Genomic DNA, 14,876 nt, shown 5'->3' with positions numbered 1-14,876 from the left:
CGGCTCATTCGTATGCTCATCCTATTCATGCCACCAGAACCTGTAATAAACCATCATTTCAAACCATCCTGTTACATGGAATCTTTGGATATCAGTTCAAAGGGAGCGTCGAACACCGAAAGTGAAGTTGCTCCTACCTACAGCAGCATCCGCCTTTTTTCGGGGGATCGGGAAGAGGCAATGGAATTGTGAGACCGATAGGGAGAGGAAATCAGGTGTGAGGTCTGAGGTCAATGGTAATATGTCACCCTGCTTTAATGAGAGTACTCTTTACATTAGGAGCTTTGCCCAGCTGAGCTAGGCTACTTCCTTAATTCAAATAATCAAGTATAAAGGTCAGATTAATAAATAATAGAAATTCAGTATCAAATTCAGTTAGCAAGCATTGGCGATAAACAAATTTATGAAATATTAGATCGATTTGGTCGATTCTTCTTAGGCTGATGAGAATAGGCTCAGGCTCTGTACGGCTTATTTAGTATTTTTTTTATGGCGCCCTGTTAAGCGTTAGAGAAATTCCGGTCTTAAGCAGCCAATTTTTCCTAGTATAGTCGTCATTGGATTACCATTCCATTATTTGTTCTGGGGCTCGTATAAGGCTTCGGCCTCCCGATACGAGAGGGACGCGACGCGAGATGATGATGGGTCAACCGCGACTGGCGTTGCTGGTGGAACTGCTGCTTTCCCTCGGTGAATAAGAATCAATCCTCCAATTGTTCTTTGGATAAACGACTGGATTTTGATCTGATACTTCATTCCTATCTGCTTCGTGGATTAAGCGGTGGTGGTGCCTCTCCCACTGCTTATTGGTGGGTTCGAATATGGCACAGGAGTTGCTGACTAAATTCAGGTGGACACTGCAATTATGCCTCGATCGAATATCCAAGAGATGACTTTGTATACCAACTGTACTGCAGCTAGCTCAAAAGCAGATGGATCAACAATGGTAACTCAAACAGGCTCCAAAGGAGTATAGCTTTGTTGGGGGTGAACTTACTGCTCCTGGCTTTCCTCATAGGGATAGGTCGACAGGCATCTTTTTTGGTTCTCGAGGTAAACGACTGATTCTTAGTCAACTCGGTTAGCTTTCTCTGCTTCCGGTGGTGGGCCAACCACTGATGCAGACAGAGGCTAGGTAATGTCTCTCCAACTAGCTCTACCCTAGTCACAGGGTCAATAATAGGTCCGGTGGTTCTTCGACTTTTTGTTTTGATTGCTTTCAAATTCAAATGGCTTTGGATCTTTTTCTTCACTCGAAGAAGGGGAGCATTGAAATTTGGAACTCCTAAATGGAAATCGAAAAAAAAGTCTCCTTAAGTAAGACCTACCGGTCTTTACTTGCAACTCTAGTCGAGGTTCTTCTATCACTGTAGTTTACTGCTCCTCAGTGCTATAGAAAAAAGGGGTCGGGTCGCCGGACTTGCTGAACATATACCCTGCAAAGAGCAGGAGCTTCGTTCTTTCAAGACTCGAACAAGACCTCTCAGCCGCCTGTTCGAGAAGGAAATCACAGACGACTCTCTGGATAGAGTGCGTTGGTTGCAGCAGCTGTTTTGGATTTACGTATTTTTTAATAATAGCAAGAGACAAGTCTCGATTTGACAACTCGACAACGGGGCAAGGCCCGATATCGAGAGGAGAATAGATAAGAGGTCCGCTAGTTACGATCTAGCACTATGTTATAGTAACGAGACTAGACTAGACTGCCCTGCCTCCTTCTACCCACGGACAACTACTAGACCGCCTCACTCAATATATGCTCGTTTAGTTTAGATCTAAGGAAAGGCGCCTTGACTGACGGGCTTGTTCAGTCTACATAACCTGTCTCCACAACACAGCTCGGTTCCTTTCTCTAAACTCAAACCGAGACTGGGAGAGCACACCCTCGGACCATATTCAATGGGGATGTCAGGCTTATGTACACGTACCTTCAGAGGGGATCGATGCTAAGAGCATCTCTTGCTCGGGGGGTCTTCCTTATAGTATTTAATAGACTTTAGAATCTCGAGACTAAGCAAATCTTAGAGAGCCGGGATGTTCACTTTATAGAGATAGAGAACGTTTCTTCGTTAGTGGGAGCTCAGGTCAGGAGGACCAGTGAACAGGACTTTCAGACAAATATCACTATACTTTTAGAGTACCTTATGTTGAAGCAGATGAGCTAGAGGAGAGCACAATGATGAGCCCTCCCGTGGGAGATGTTCAGGAGCCAGAGCCTCTTAGGATTAGGAGGTCTACTCGAGTCATCCTGAGACCCGACTATTTGACTTATATAGCACATGGAGTTGCACCAGATGAGACTCCGTGGAGTAAGCATGGGCTTTGCTTAATGCTATGTAATACATGGCATGGAGCCGTAGATGAGGAGATTTATTATCTAATTCGTAATAAGGGGGGTTTGAACCTATCTTCTTTACCTAAGGAAGGTTGCAAATGGATCACTGTAGCGGTGCTCGACTTCTAGCCCTTGCTTACTCTAAGATAGAAGACATCGATTCTCTTTGTACAGTTAGTTTAGCTCACAACTATTCTCGTTCGGATCTCACTAGCAGCATCACTTGATTGAAGAGCCAAACAGGGATGAAGAAAGCTTTTTGATCCCGGAGAGAGCTCTTGTCCTTCCAATTGGATTGGGAGCTTTTTAGATTGCTGGAGCTGCAAAGTTACCCGGACTTCCAGTTCTTCTTACTTATGTATGGCTCGAATCTAATCTAAGTCGTGGTTTTCTTCGTGAGGGATCTGTGGTAGCCTCCTGCTTAGGTTAGGGGTCACCTTAGCGATCTGCTTTCTGAGGATACTGGGTCTTCCGCCTTTTATTCTTTTATCAAAGAATCCGCAATGAAAAGACCACCTTGAAGTATGCATCCATATGGCCTAGTCGCCCCATGAGTTTCTTCTTCTAGTCTATAAAAGGTTCAAGTCCTTCTCTGAAGAAGAAATGTGCCGGTAAGCAGACGCCGCCACTTGGCTTAGTAGAAAGAGGATGAAAGTTTTCCACCTACTCCTTATTATAAGTCTTTCATAAAAAAAACAGTGAATTTCACCAAGGTGAGCCTATAAGAAAAGAAGCTTTAAATGAAATTATTCTGAGAAGTTATGATAATGAATGAAGTGGCCTTGATAACGTGCATTATAGCGGTCATGGTCTTGGTGCAGATTACCCCGCCTACCCCTGTAAAGAACTGCTATTATAAGAGAATGAATTAAAATATTATATCATCCTCCTATCTTCGACAAAAAGAACTGTTTTCTTCAATGAAAGAAGAAGGTTAGACCGTTGGGGAAGAAAGACAGATTTTGGCTCCGAGGGGAAAAGCATTGGCTTTCTATCTATCTGTATTGGTCTTTTCACTCCTATACGTATACGGATTTCTTATTGCATAGCAGAGTCAGTCGGGATTCATAGAACCAAAGGAGTAGAAGCATTCAGAGTCAGTCGGGATTCATAGAACAAAAGGAGTAGAAGCATTCGGAAACATCCTAACCACCTGGGCCACAGGTCGATCCTATTGCATGAACCTATGATGGGCCCACTGCTAACCAAAGTGACGATTGAGTTCGTCAAAGTCTTAGATTGGCGACCAAGTCTCTTATCCTTCTCATTTCCAAGGGAGGGGCCAACAGTCCCCGTAGAAAGAAGTTAGGTATGACGTTCAATTGGGCGTCAAGGTACTCTTTCCGTCTTCACGGTAAAGACAAAATCTGTGCTATTACTTTAAAAACCTCTATTTTTTTGGAAAAGCAATCGAGAAAGAAGTATGATTTATGATCTTCTGCTAGCCGAGTCTCAAGCGCTTAATTCTTTGATAGAGACAGACCAACCGAAGCACTTCTGAAGTTCGGAAGAAAATCAGGCTTTGAGGGGAATTGATAGAAGAATTTCAATTTACATCTCTCTAAGTAAGAGAATCCATCTGATTAGCTAACGATGAAGAAAACTGGTCTGACTGTAAAGAATCCGGCTAGAAGCACTAATGGCAGTCCTATAGGTTGATGGACTAGTTAAGTAGGACGTTGCGATCCTTTCTTTTTCTTGCAATAAAGAAAAGCCCCTTTTTAAAAGAACTAGAAATGGGTTTACCGAGACAGTGAAATATCCTGACTATATCCTAATCTCCACCTATTCTTTGCCCTGCCACCACTTCTGATTCAAAGACCAAGTATTACCAATTCCCAGAAAGCAAGCAATCTCCACTGGAGCGGGAATAACTAGAAAAGTCATCGTCAACTGCTTATCCAACTCGTTCGTACCTTTTGTAACCTCGTTGGCTTGGATTCGTCTCCGTCTCAACTCTCTTCCCTTCGCGTACTCATATGTCCCCCTCCACCTTTACTAATTGGTATGATGACCCGTAAGAGGAAGCAACATAGTCATATTAGCCAGAGCACCCTAAATCGGCAACAACAAGACCAACCAACCAAAGAAAGAGGAATAGAAAACGGGACTCGATTGAACGTATCAATATACATTTGCTTTCTATCAACTAAAGTCTGTTCGTTTCTTCTGTCAAAATGAAATGGTAAGAACTCATCTCGGGAAAGAACCCCTTTTTCACTCATTTCGTAGATCAAGAAATTCTACACTGGAGCGCAGGGCTTCCTCTTTGAGTTACAGCCCCAGCGGAACGGTCAACTAAGAGTGAACAATTAGAATTGACTAAAGAAGCTAAAGGGGAACACTCTGAGATTCAGAGTAAATCAAATGAACGTGAACGAGTTGGTCCACTTGCTAATCAGCTTGATCAAGTAGGGCGATTGTTCGAGTAGGTCCTATCGGCTTGACCTCTTTTCATCGGTAAATCATCACTGTCGTCTGTCAAAAAAATCCATATACAACCAGGAGTGATCGAAGTGCTTCCTGAAACAAGCACGAAGAAAGAAAAGAGATAGTGAATATGCTTTACCCAATGAAAGAAGGAAAAGGAAAGAACAGAGAACGAGTAAATGAGTGAAAGAAGGAGAATTAATAAGTAGTTAAGGAGAAGAAGAAAGAGTGAAAGAAGTAGAATTAATAAGGAGTTGAGTCTTACAGTTCACTCTCAAATAGCTTGAGTTGAGTCTTGACTTTCAGTCGAATGAATAAGCTTCAGGGAATATCATCAAAGGATTGAATGAATTGACTCTCCCTGTAAAGAAAGGATAGGAAAAGGTGAAGGCAGAGAAAAAGGAAGAAGACGCAGACAGAGTTGGAAGTGAAAGAATCAAAGGAAAGAAAAGAGATAGTGAAACCCATTTACGCTTGGTGAGTCAAATAGCATTGAGAACGAGTTAAAGAAGAAGAACCCGAGTTTACAGTTCTAGAATCAAAGTCAAGACGAAAGCAAGACAAGAAAGAAGAATTAGACGGAACATTGATAGGGAGAAGAAAATGAAAGATGAATGAGACTTGACAGTCGTAAATGAATTCAATCCTGAACCTGAACCTTATAGAGAATGACAGAAGGGAAAAAAAAAAGACGAAACAAGATTCATTCTCCTTTACAGTTCAAGAATGAATTGATTGAAGAACCTTTACTGTCGAGTAAATCAAAGAAAGAAGGGAGACAAGACAAAGACAAAGACTCCCGATTCATTCTCCTGATCCTTTAAGGACCATAAATTCTAAAATGCTATCCTCTGTCTATTTTTTGGGATAAAATCCCTATTTTTGAGTGTAAGGACCATTGATTATTAAATCGATGCTTTACCCTATTTTTCGGGCCATTTTTGAGGTAATTCGGATGAGAAGAGAGAGACTGAACAGGACAGGACCATTACTTCTGAACCGGAACCTCTATGACCTGACCCTATTCTATTTACCTTATTCATTCTGTGAATGTTTGATTAATCCACCACACCTAAATGGTGTGAAAGTTATCTTATTTATAATCAAATGAATTACAAGGATATGGAAATAGTAATAAATGGAAATAACAATAAATGAAAATAACAATAAATGGAAAGATACCTATGATAATAAGGAAAATATTAGATATTTTCCTTATAATAAAATATCAAATATAATATATATGGTAAACTATAATTTATTACTAAATATCCTTAACACCCCACCGCAAGCTAAGCGTCGGATTTAAACGAACGTGAAGCTTGAATCTGAAAAATTCAAAGAGGTTGAGAAACACTTTTCATGAAGATGCTAACAACCCTGTTCTTGACCATCAAAAATTTGCAGAGGGATTGTCGCTCAGCGGTGATGCTGCCTTGGCTTCGGCGAGAATATGTTTAACCCATGAAGAGGGATTGTCGCTTAGCGACGATGCTGCCTTGGCTCTAGTGAGAATATTTCTAACCCCAAGAAGTAGAAGGGGAAACCTAGAGCAGGGGACAAAGACAATGTTGAAGCCAGAAGAGTCGCCACATTGGGCGAAGGAGCCAATTTTGGCGAGAAGGGCAGTCGGAAGAGTCGCCTCATCGGGCGAAGAAGCCAATTTTGGCAGGAAGGGCGGCGGCAACTTGGTTAGCGAATAGGCCAGTGCGGCACCCAGATTCCGAAGGTAAATCTCTGCAAGAGGTTGATAGGTTTAGGTTAGGGTTTATGTGAAGGATGAAGGTTGATTGGGAAGAAAATGAGAGAGACTATATTGGCCAAGGGGAAAACCGATTTGGTTGGAAAAGGTGAGGTTATATGTACAGAGTATGACGAAAGGTGATTTGGAGGTCAATAGGGTGGAGCCGAAGAGTAATCAATCGGCTCCAACTACGGCAGCCATGAAGACTGCCCCTGCGGCGTCAAAACCAGCAGGGGTGGTGGAGAAGAAGATTAGAGGATTCAAAAGCCATTGAAAAGAAAGGATCAGGGTTGTTAAACCGAAAGGGCTCTGATACCATGTGAATGTTTGATTAATCCACCACACCTAAATGGTGTGAAAGTTATCTTATTTATAATCAAATGAATTACAAGGATATGGAAATAGTAATAAATGGAAATAACAATAAATGGAAAGATACCTATGATAATAAGGCAAATATCTAATATTTGCCTTATAATAAAATATCAAATATAATATATATGATAAACTATAATTTATTACTAAATATCCTTAACACATTCAATCCTGAACCGCAAGGAAAGAAAGATCAGCTCCTGACCCTATTGAACAGTAAACAAAGACTCCTTTCACCTGATTAATTCGACTTCTTCTTTCACTCTTTCACTGGGTAAAGCTAAATTCATTCAATCCTTTTTTCTCTACCTACTTATTAATGATCAATCACTCCTGCACCTCTTTATTCAAACACAAGGTAAAGCCGAAAGAGAAAACCTGAGCCTCTCCCTATTTATTCTGTCATTTCACTCTTGAACCTGGAAGGAAAGACGAAAGGAAAGACGAAACTCAAGATGAATGAGACGGAACCTGTCGGTAAAGCTGCTTCGCTCCTGAACTGTAAGGAAAGACTCAACGAAAGACAAGATGAAACTCAAGAAGAAAGAGAGTTTACAGTGAAAGAAGGGAAGGGAGACAAGACTCTTTCTTTCTTCATTCGACTGTAAGGACCAATAATTATCAAATTCTATCCTCTGTCTATTTTTAGGGATATTTTGGGCCATTTTCCCGGTAAAAGAGTGCAAAATCCTTTGTTCAAGACTGAAGGGAGACGAAAGAAAGATAAAGACTCCTACTTCTGGAACTCTTTAGGACCATTAATTAGAAAATTCTATCATCTGTCTATTTTTTGGGATAAAATCTCTATTTTTGAGGTCAAAATCCCTGATTTTCATCCATTTTCCCGATATTTTCGTTCAAAATCGGCTTAATGGGACTGATTTCACCCTTTTTCGTGTTAGGACCATTAATTTGAAAATTCTATCCTCTATCTATTTTTGGGATAAAATCCCTATTTTTGAGGAAGGTAATTAGGAAGTCAAGACTCAAGAGAAAACAAGGTAAATAGGTTCATTCTGTAGCTAATGAATTTACTCGACTGTAAACAAAGCATATTCAATTCATTTACTCGATGGTAAACACTCCTTATTCATGAGACTGAACAGGAAGGAAAGACGAAACCAACTATCAGGGAGAGGAAATCAAAGACAAAGACTCCTTCTCCTGTAAAGACCATTTATGATTTAGTTGATGCTCCATATAACTGTCAAGTTTCGTCAGAGCTTTTTCACCAACAACTGCTGCTTCAATTCATTTTTTTGATGCTCCATATAACTGTCAAGTTTCGTAGGAGCTTTTTCACTAATAGCTGCATAGGAAATTCATTCTTTTGATGCTCCATATAACTGTAAAGTTTCGTCAGAGCTTTTTCACTAACAGCTGCTGCTTCAATTCATTCTTTTGATGCTCTATATAACTGTAAAGTTTCGTCAACCTTAGGTAATTCAGCAGGATGAGAATCAGGTCAAGCTCCGAAACCGGAACCCATTTATTCTTGAACCTACTTATTAATGATCAAGAACAGGAAGGAAAGACTTCTTATTCATTGAATCCTGAACCTGAACCTATACCTATTTATTCTTGCACTGATCTTTCTCCTTAATTCTTGTTATTGTGAGTTATTCGAAGGAAGTTCTTGTTATTCTTTCACAAGGGTTGAACTCGGTAAAGCAACTGGATGATCATCAGGTCTTTCTCCTTTTCTTTTCCTCTATTCCCTTCCCTGATTTCTGAAGGTAAACTCGGTCTCTTCTCTTCTTCTATTTTCTTCTCCTTCACTCACTAACTTGTCTGTCCCTTCTTCTTTCTTTCTTGAACTGTAAAAGATCAATCAATACTCAACTGGGCTTCTTTCTCTCCTTCCCCTGGGCTTCTGACCTTCCTTCGTCTCTCGTGCTCTTTTGGTCGTTATTCCCCCGTAATTTGTATTCATCAAGATTTGCTCCTGTGGGAATCCCTTTTTTTCGTCGAGATTGGATTGGTGTTCCCTGTTCCCTAAGTACCTGAGTGAGAGTGGCCACAATCCTTGCTTCACTTCCTTCCCTCGGGTTTTGTGGTTCTTTTCTTTTCCTCTATTCACAAGATAGCTTTTCATCTCATCTACGTTCTGACTGATTTAGTCACTTTCGAATCTGTCGTATTCAGCGTATATTTAGTCTGATTCGGCTTGGAAAGTAGTCTTTCATTCATAAGCAGTAGGTCTTCGCCCCCCTTTTTGGGCAGGTTCGCGGGTCAATGTTTTTGCCCGCCCCGACCGTCAGCAGCTGGGTTTCCCCCCAAATCAAAAGCAAAATGGTCTGCCTCCCGGGTCTCGTCAAGCAATTCCACTTAGCGAGTAAATCCGGCATCGCCAAACGAGTGGCAGATTTCCCCCCATGTGAATGAATCAAATGTGACCCAATTCCTTTGACCGATCGTTTTCCAGGCAGTATGTTCAGTCAAAATCAGAGAAGTGAGTCGCGAGCGAAGTGAAAAGTGTTTTCGAACTTCCGACTCTCCCCGTCCCCAAAGGCATCAGAGTCGCAAACGAAGGGAGGGCAAATACTGAAACTCCTTTCTTTCATAGAACGCGTAGTTCCTAGGACAAAATCCTCTTCCCTAATAATAAGCTATGACAAGAATTTCCAAGCGAGAAGAGAATAACAAGGCTGGAATTCTTCACTCTCTACGAGTCTATGAGAAAGAATGAAGAACTTACAAACTCTATCCCTCCCAGAAATTCTTTCCTCAATTCCTTTCTTCCTGAGCGCTGTAACTTGAGGAGACTGCGAGTGTATCAAAATGGAATTTGATCAGTGATTGGCCACTAGGTCGATGAAGAATCTCTCCCAAATGTTCTCTTTAGTGATTCACCGACCACTAGATCCAGAATAAGAAAATGCCTTCTGTCCGCGCTAAAATGGAAGTTTTTCGCCTTTCTTGACAGCTTGCTTGATCGATACCCCAACCACGTGATCGAGACCCAAATGAGCATTCTTCAGAAATTTTTGGATTGCTTTCTCTTTTTGAAAGATTCTCCCGTCTCAATCATTCAAAAAGAATATCTCTGGCAAAAAGGAAATTCGTCAAAGAGAGCAAAAATCAGATGAAAGCAAGCGACCAACCAATTCCAACGATTGCAGCCAAGTTACGGCGCCCAACAGAGAGAAAGCCATTGCGAGAAAGCTCGTCCATCTTTTTGGGCAAAGGGGAATTCTTCAATCTGTCGTGATTCTTTCTAACCAACATCAGCTAGCCCAATCTTCCTTTGAATTGGTCAAAAAGCCTCTTGCTCAACAAAATGTCTTCTGCTACGACGTCATTCCTTTCCTTGCAGATTGATTGATTATCACCCTTTTTTTCATGAGTCAAGGCAAGCGAGAGAGGAGCGAAGCAGTGAGACCAAGTTACTCGAATCAGTTTCCCCTTTATTCATTTTTCTGGGACAAAGGAAACCTCCTTTAGTCTCGGCCGAAACTCAAGAGGGTTTAGAAAGCTTTTCAGCTCCCTCTCGGTCCCAGTCTTCGGAGCAAAGGCGGCCACTTCGCGGAGCTTGTGAAAAGTCTGCCGCGAGCTTCACGAAATTCCACTCTCCTCTGTCTCACTCAAGTGAATGGGTAGAGAGAATATGCAAAAAAGAAAGGCTGAGAAAGTCTGAATTTTCCCCGGAAGCCGGCTCCTTCTCAGTCTCGATGCTTTCTTTTGGGTAACTACGAAAAATGACTGCTCAATCAAGACTTGAGTCAAGCACGAAAGCCAGAATCTTTCATCAAATAGATTCCTATTCTCAGACCTAAGAAAATGATGAGAATTCCTCTCCTTTACAGTCGAGCCGCTTCGCACCTCTTCTCATCGAGCTGCTTCGCCGCCCCTCTCCTTTCTTTACAGTCTCGCTACTCCTATTAATGATCCGGAACTCCTACACCTATCCTTGACTGTGAAGGGAGAGTAAAGAAAAGAAAAGAGAATTAATTGATTGAAGAATCTAATTCAATATTAATGAGACTGAACCTCGACTTCTCTCCTTCACCTTCTGAAACTGTAAACAAAGACTGAACCGAAACCCTGAACCTGAACCTCTATGACCTGACCCTATTTACCTTATTCATTCAATCCGGAACAGGAAGTCAAGACTCAAGATTCATTCTCCTTTACAGTGAAAGAATCAATGAGCTGCTTTTCAAGACTCAACCTCAAACCTTTTCCTGATTTCCGAGGTAAAGCTAAATGAATGAAATCCTGAACCTCTCCAACTCGTCTTCTTCCTGAACCTGAACAAAAACAGTCGAGTCAATTCATATTCAATCCTGTAAACGAAGAGAATGAGAAGCTCAATCACCTTCTTTCACAAGGTAAAGCATATTCAATTCTTCTTTCACTCGTTCTCGCATATTCTATTCGTTCCTTTGCCTTTGCCTTTACTTTCCAGTCTCGCAGCTTCGCACCTTTCCCTACTTCGAGTCGGTTTTCATTCCGGCCATGGCAGTAATTATATGACACCGGTATGAATTTTCTCCTGCTGAGGAGCGAAATCGAAAAAGGCTTAGGCATTTCCTGTGTTGGCATTCCAGCCTTCCTTCTCATCAATGATTGAAGATAAGCAAAATGAAAAGGATTCCAATTGAGCGTGGATTTACTTTGTTGGGGCGAAGCAGCTGGAACAAGACCATAATTAGCAGACAATTATGCCGAGATATTCCTCACTTCCTCGGGGCGGTACGGGGGGGACCAAGAGGAATCGCTGCGGATAAGATATTTGGGAGGAGGTCCTGGATTACAAAGTCTCACAAGAAAGAAATTGGTCTCTTTTGAGGAGAAGGAGGTGCAAAAGTAGTCGTCATTGGATTTTCTCGAAGTTCAAACCTTGCCTGCAGAGGTTGGCGTCTGGGCCCAAGAAGAAGCGAAGCCAGAATGTCAAAGCCTTCTCTGGTGAACAAAAATGATGAGCTGGAATTCCTCCCCAGAACTCGATCTACGGCGGGAATGAAAAACAAGAGAGACTTTTTCTCGAAATATGGACCAATGCCCTAATTTCAGAAGAAAAATGGCTAGGACAGTTCTGGAAGGACCAAGGGGCCATTCCCTTGTCAAAAACTCAGTAATTTGAAAAGTCATTTTTCATTATTTGGCGAAATGGATTTTGGAATTTATTGGAGCAGATTGAAATAGAAGCCAGTTCGACGAGATCGTTAGTCTTGGATGAATCTTCTTGAAAGGAAAGGGGTCGATCAAGAGAGATTTGGCAATTCCGGATGTTCCACTTTCATGGGGGAATCGACTCTACGCCCCCATTTCGGTGCCCCGCCCGGCCTCTATCTTTTTCCGAATATTCGGAGGCAAGAGCTCTTTCTTCTCTCAAATTCCTATCCAAATTCCCTTTGTGATCAGGAGAGGGGACTCTACGTCTGGGTGGATCTTCTTGGTGGGGCCGGCAACCCGACCAGCTAAGAGCAACTCCAAGCTCCGGTAATCTTTTTCTTTTTCTTCACACCAGTTGACTTTTAATGGCAAACGCGGTTATTGGGAAATTTCTCTCTCATTGATGCGGCAAAGACTTTTTCACTCTGATTTATGCAATTTTTTATTGGATTAGTCAAAATGGAACCCGAATTCTGTTAATCTTTTTCCCCCAATCTTTCTTCTTCGCTTAAAGATTTGAACTGAGTGAGGAGGTCTTTCGCTTTTGCCAAGAGAGAATCTTGCTGCTTACTTGCTGAGTGAGAGCCCAGACCATAGCGGCTTTAGAGACTTCTCTCTCGACTTTAATGGCGACAAAAACTTTCTCCGCTTGAAGTTTCAGATTCTATTCTGGGCCTCTCCTTTGTCGCTTCGATTGTTCAGAGAATCAGATCGGTTCTATTAAGGACAGCAGAAAAGTGTCCGCTTGCGGAAACAGGGGAAGAAAAAGAAAGTGGAAGGGTAAGGAACTTCGTGTCGCGGCTGCTCCAGAGGAAGACTTTCCCCGCAGGAAAACAACTTTCACGTTCAGAGAGCACTTTTTTTGTTGATCATTCCTCGTTCCCTTTCGTGTGAATTCCACAGCTCGGATGTTCTCCCCTGTGCCGAATGCCATCGAAGACAAAAAACCAACTTGCTTCATCAGGCAACAACGGTTCTGCCTGCAAACTCTGAGTGGGCTGCTAGGTTTCGCCCTTCTTTATTTGATTTTTGACATCTTTGCCCAGAATTGAATGGGCATAAATGGCCAGGTGGATTGAATCCAATCCCATCCATTGCTCTTTTTCCTTCTCTCCACGAAATCACAGATGGAAGTAAGAAAGAATGCTACTCATCAACGAATTTCGGCAAAGATAGAAGATCCAACTACATCAACAACCGGGGGGAAATTCACCGGTCCTACCTAATTCAATGATTAGAATAATGGAGAAGGGAGAGATCTTCAAAAAAACCTATACTCCCACTTCCCCTTATGAGAGATTTCCAAAAGGTGAGATTTCGCAACCTATCTGACTAATAAGAAAAAAGGGGGTGCGCCCCATAATAAGAGTGAGCGCTCACTCTTTTGGGGATATGTAGTGGAGACTGCTACATACATTTTGAACATGGTTCCTACTAAGAGTGTTTCAGAAACACCTTATGAGTTATGGAAAGGGCATAAAGGTAGTTTACGTCACTTCATAATTTGGGGATGTCCAGCACATGTGTTGTTGCAAAACCCCAAGAAATTAGAACGTCGTTCAAAATTATGTCTATTTGTAGGATACCCCAAAGAGACGAAAGATGGTTTGTTTTATGACCTTCAAAAAAATAGAGTGTTTGTATCAACAAACGCTACATTCTTAGAGGAAGACCACGTAAGAAATCATCAACCTCGCAGCAAACTAGTATTAAGTAGGATTTCTAAAGAAGCTACTGATAAAACAACAACAGTTGTTGATCAAGTTGGTCCTTCAACAAGAGTTGTTGATGGAGCTGACACTTCTAGTCAATCACATCCTTCTCAAGAGTTAAGAATGCCTTGACTTAGTGGGAGGGTTATAACTCAACCCGATCGTTACATGGGCTTGGCAGAAACTCAAGTCATCATACCTGATGATGGCATTGAGGATCCATTGACCTATAAACAGGCAATGAATGATAAAGAAAGAGATAAGTGGATTACGACCATGAATCTTGAAATGAAGTCAATGTACTTCTATTCAGTTTGGGAACTTGTAGATCAACCAGATGGAGTAAAACCTATTGGTTGCAAATGGATCTATAAGAGGAAACGAGACGAAACCGGTAAGGTACAGACCTTTAAAACTCGATTAGTAGCAAAGGGTTATACCCAAAGAGAGGGGGTGGACTATGAATAAACCTTTTCTCCTGTTGCTATGCTTAAATTGATTAGAATACTCTTGTCTATTGCCTCATTTTATGATTATGAAATTTGGCAAATGGATGTTAAGATAGCCTTTCTATATGGCAATCTTGAAGAGAGTATCTACTTGGTTTTAAAAGCTGTTTTCCACCCATCCCCAATATGCATGCGAATTTGATGATAACCCGATTTTAAATCAATCTTAGTAAAAAGACTACATCCATGCAATTCATCAAGCATATCATCTAATCTGGGAGTTGGATGCCTATACTTTATAGTTATCTTGTTTATAGCCCTACAATCAACACACACACGTCAAGAACCATCTTTCTTAGGTACAAAAATAACTGGAACAGAACAAGGACTCAAACTTTCACGTACATACCCTTTAGCAAGGAGTTCACTTACTTGCCTTTGTATCTCTTCAGCCTCCTTTGGATAAGCTGGTCGATTTGGAATGGGCACGCCAGGAATGAAGTCAATCTTGTGTTTAATCCCTTTAAGTGGTGGCAAACTACTAGGCTTCTCCTTGGAAAATAAAATAGAAATTCTATTCTTAATTCCAAAATCTGATATCTAATCAAAGAAAAGAAGGCTTTATATAGCCCTTACAATCTTAACCTATGTGATATATAACACCCAAAATAATGGGCTAGTAAATGAAAAATACCCATAACTTCCATATTAAA

General features: G+C 41.4%; 1 long non-coding RNA gene across 1 annotated transcript; it reads left to right on the top strand.

Moving 5' to 3' along the window:
• Nucleotides 1-1,459: 1,459 nt before the first annotated feature.
• LOC111473356 lies at nucleotides 1,460-1,870 on the top strand. Its single transcript, XR_002715651.1, has 2 exons — nucleotides 1,460-1,660; nucleotides 1,693-1,870. It is a non-coding gene; the product is annotated as an uncharacterized LOC111473356 (long non-coding RNA).
• The last annotated feature ends 13,006 nt before the right edge of the window (nucleotides 1,871-14,876 follow it).

Source organism: Cucurbita maxima, unplaced genomic scaffold (assembly GCF_002738345.1).
Source record: "Cucurbita maxima cultivar Rimu unplaced genomic scaffold, Cmax_1.0 Cma_Scf00116, whole genome shotgun sequence".
Classification (NCBI taxonomy): domain Eukaryota; kingdom Viridiplantae; phylum Streptophyta; class Magnoliopsida; order Cucurbitales; family Cucurbitaceae; genus Cucurbita; species Cucurbita maxima.
This window is presented reverse-complemented; position numbering and strand designations above follow the sequence as displayed.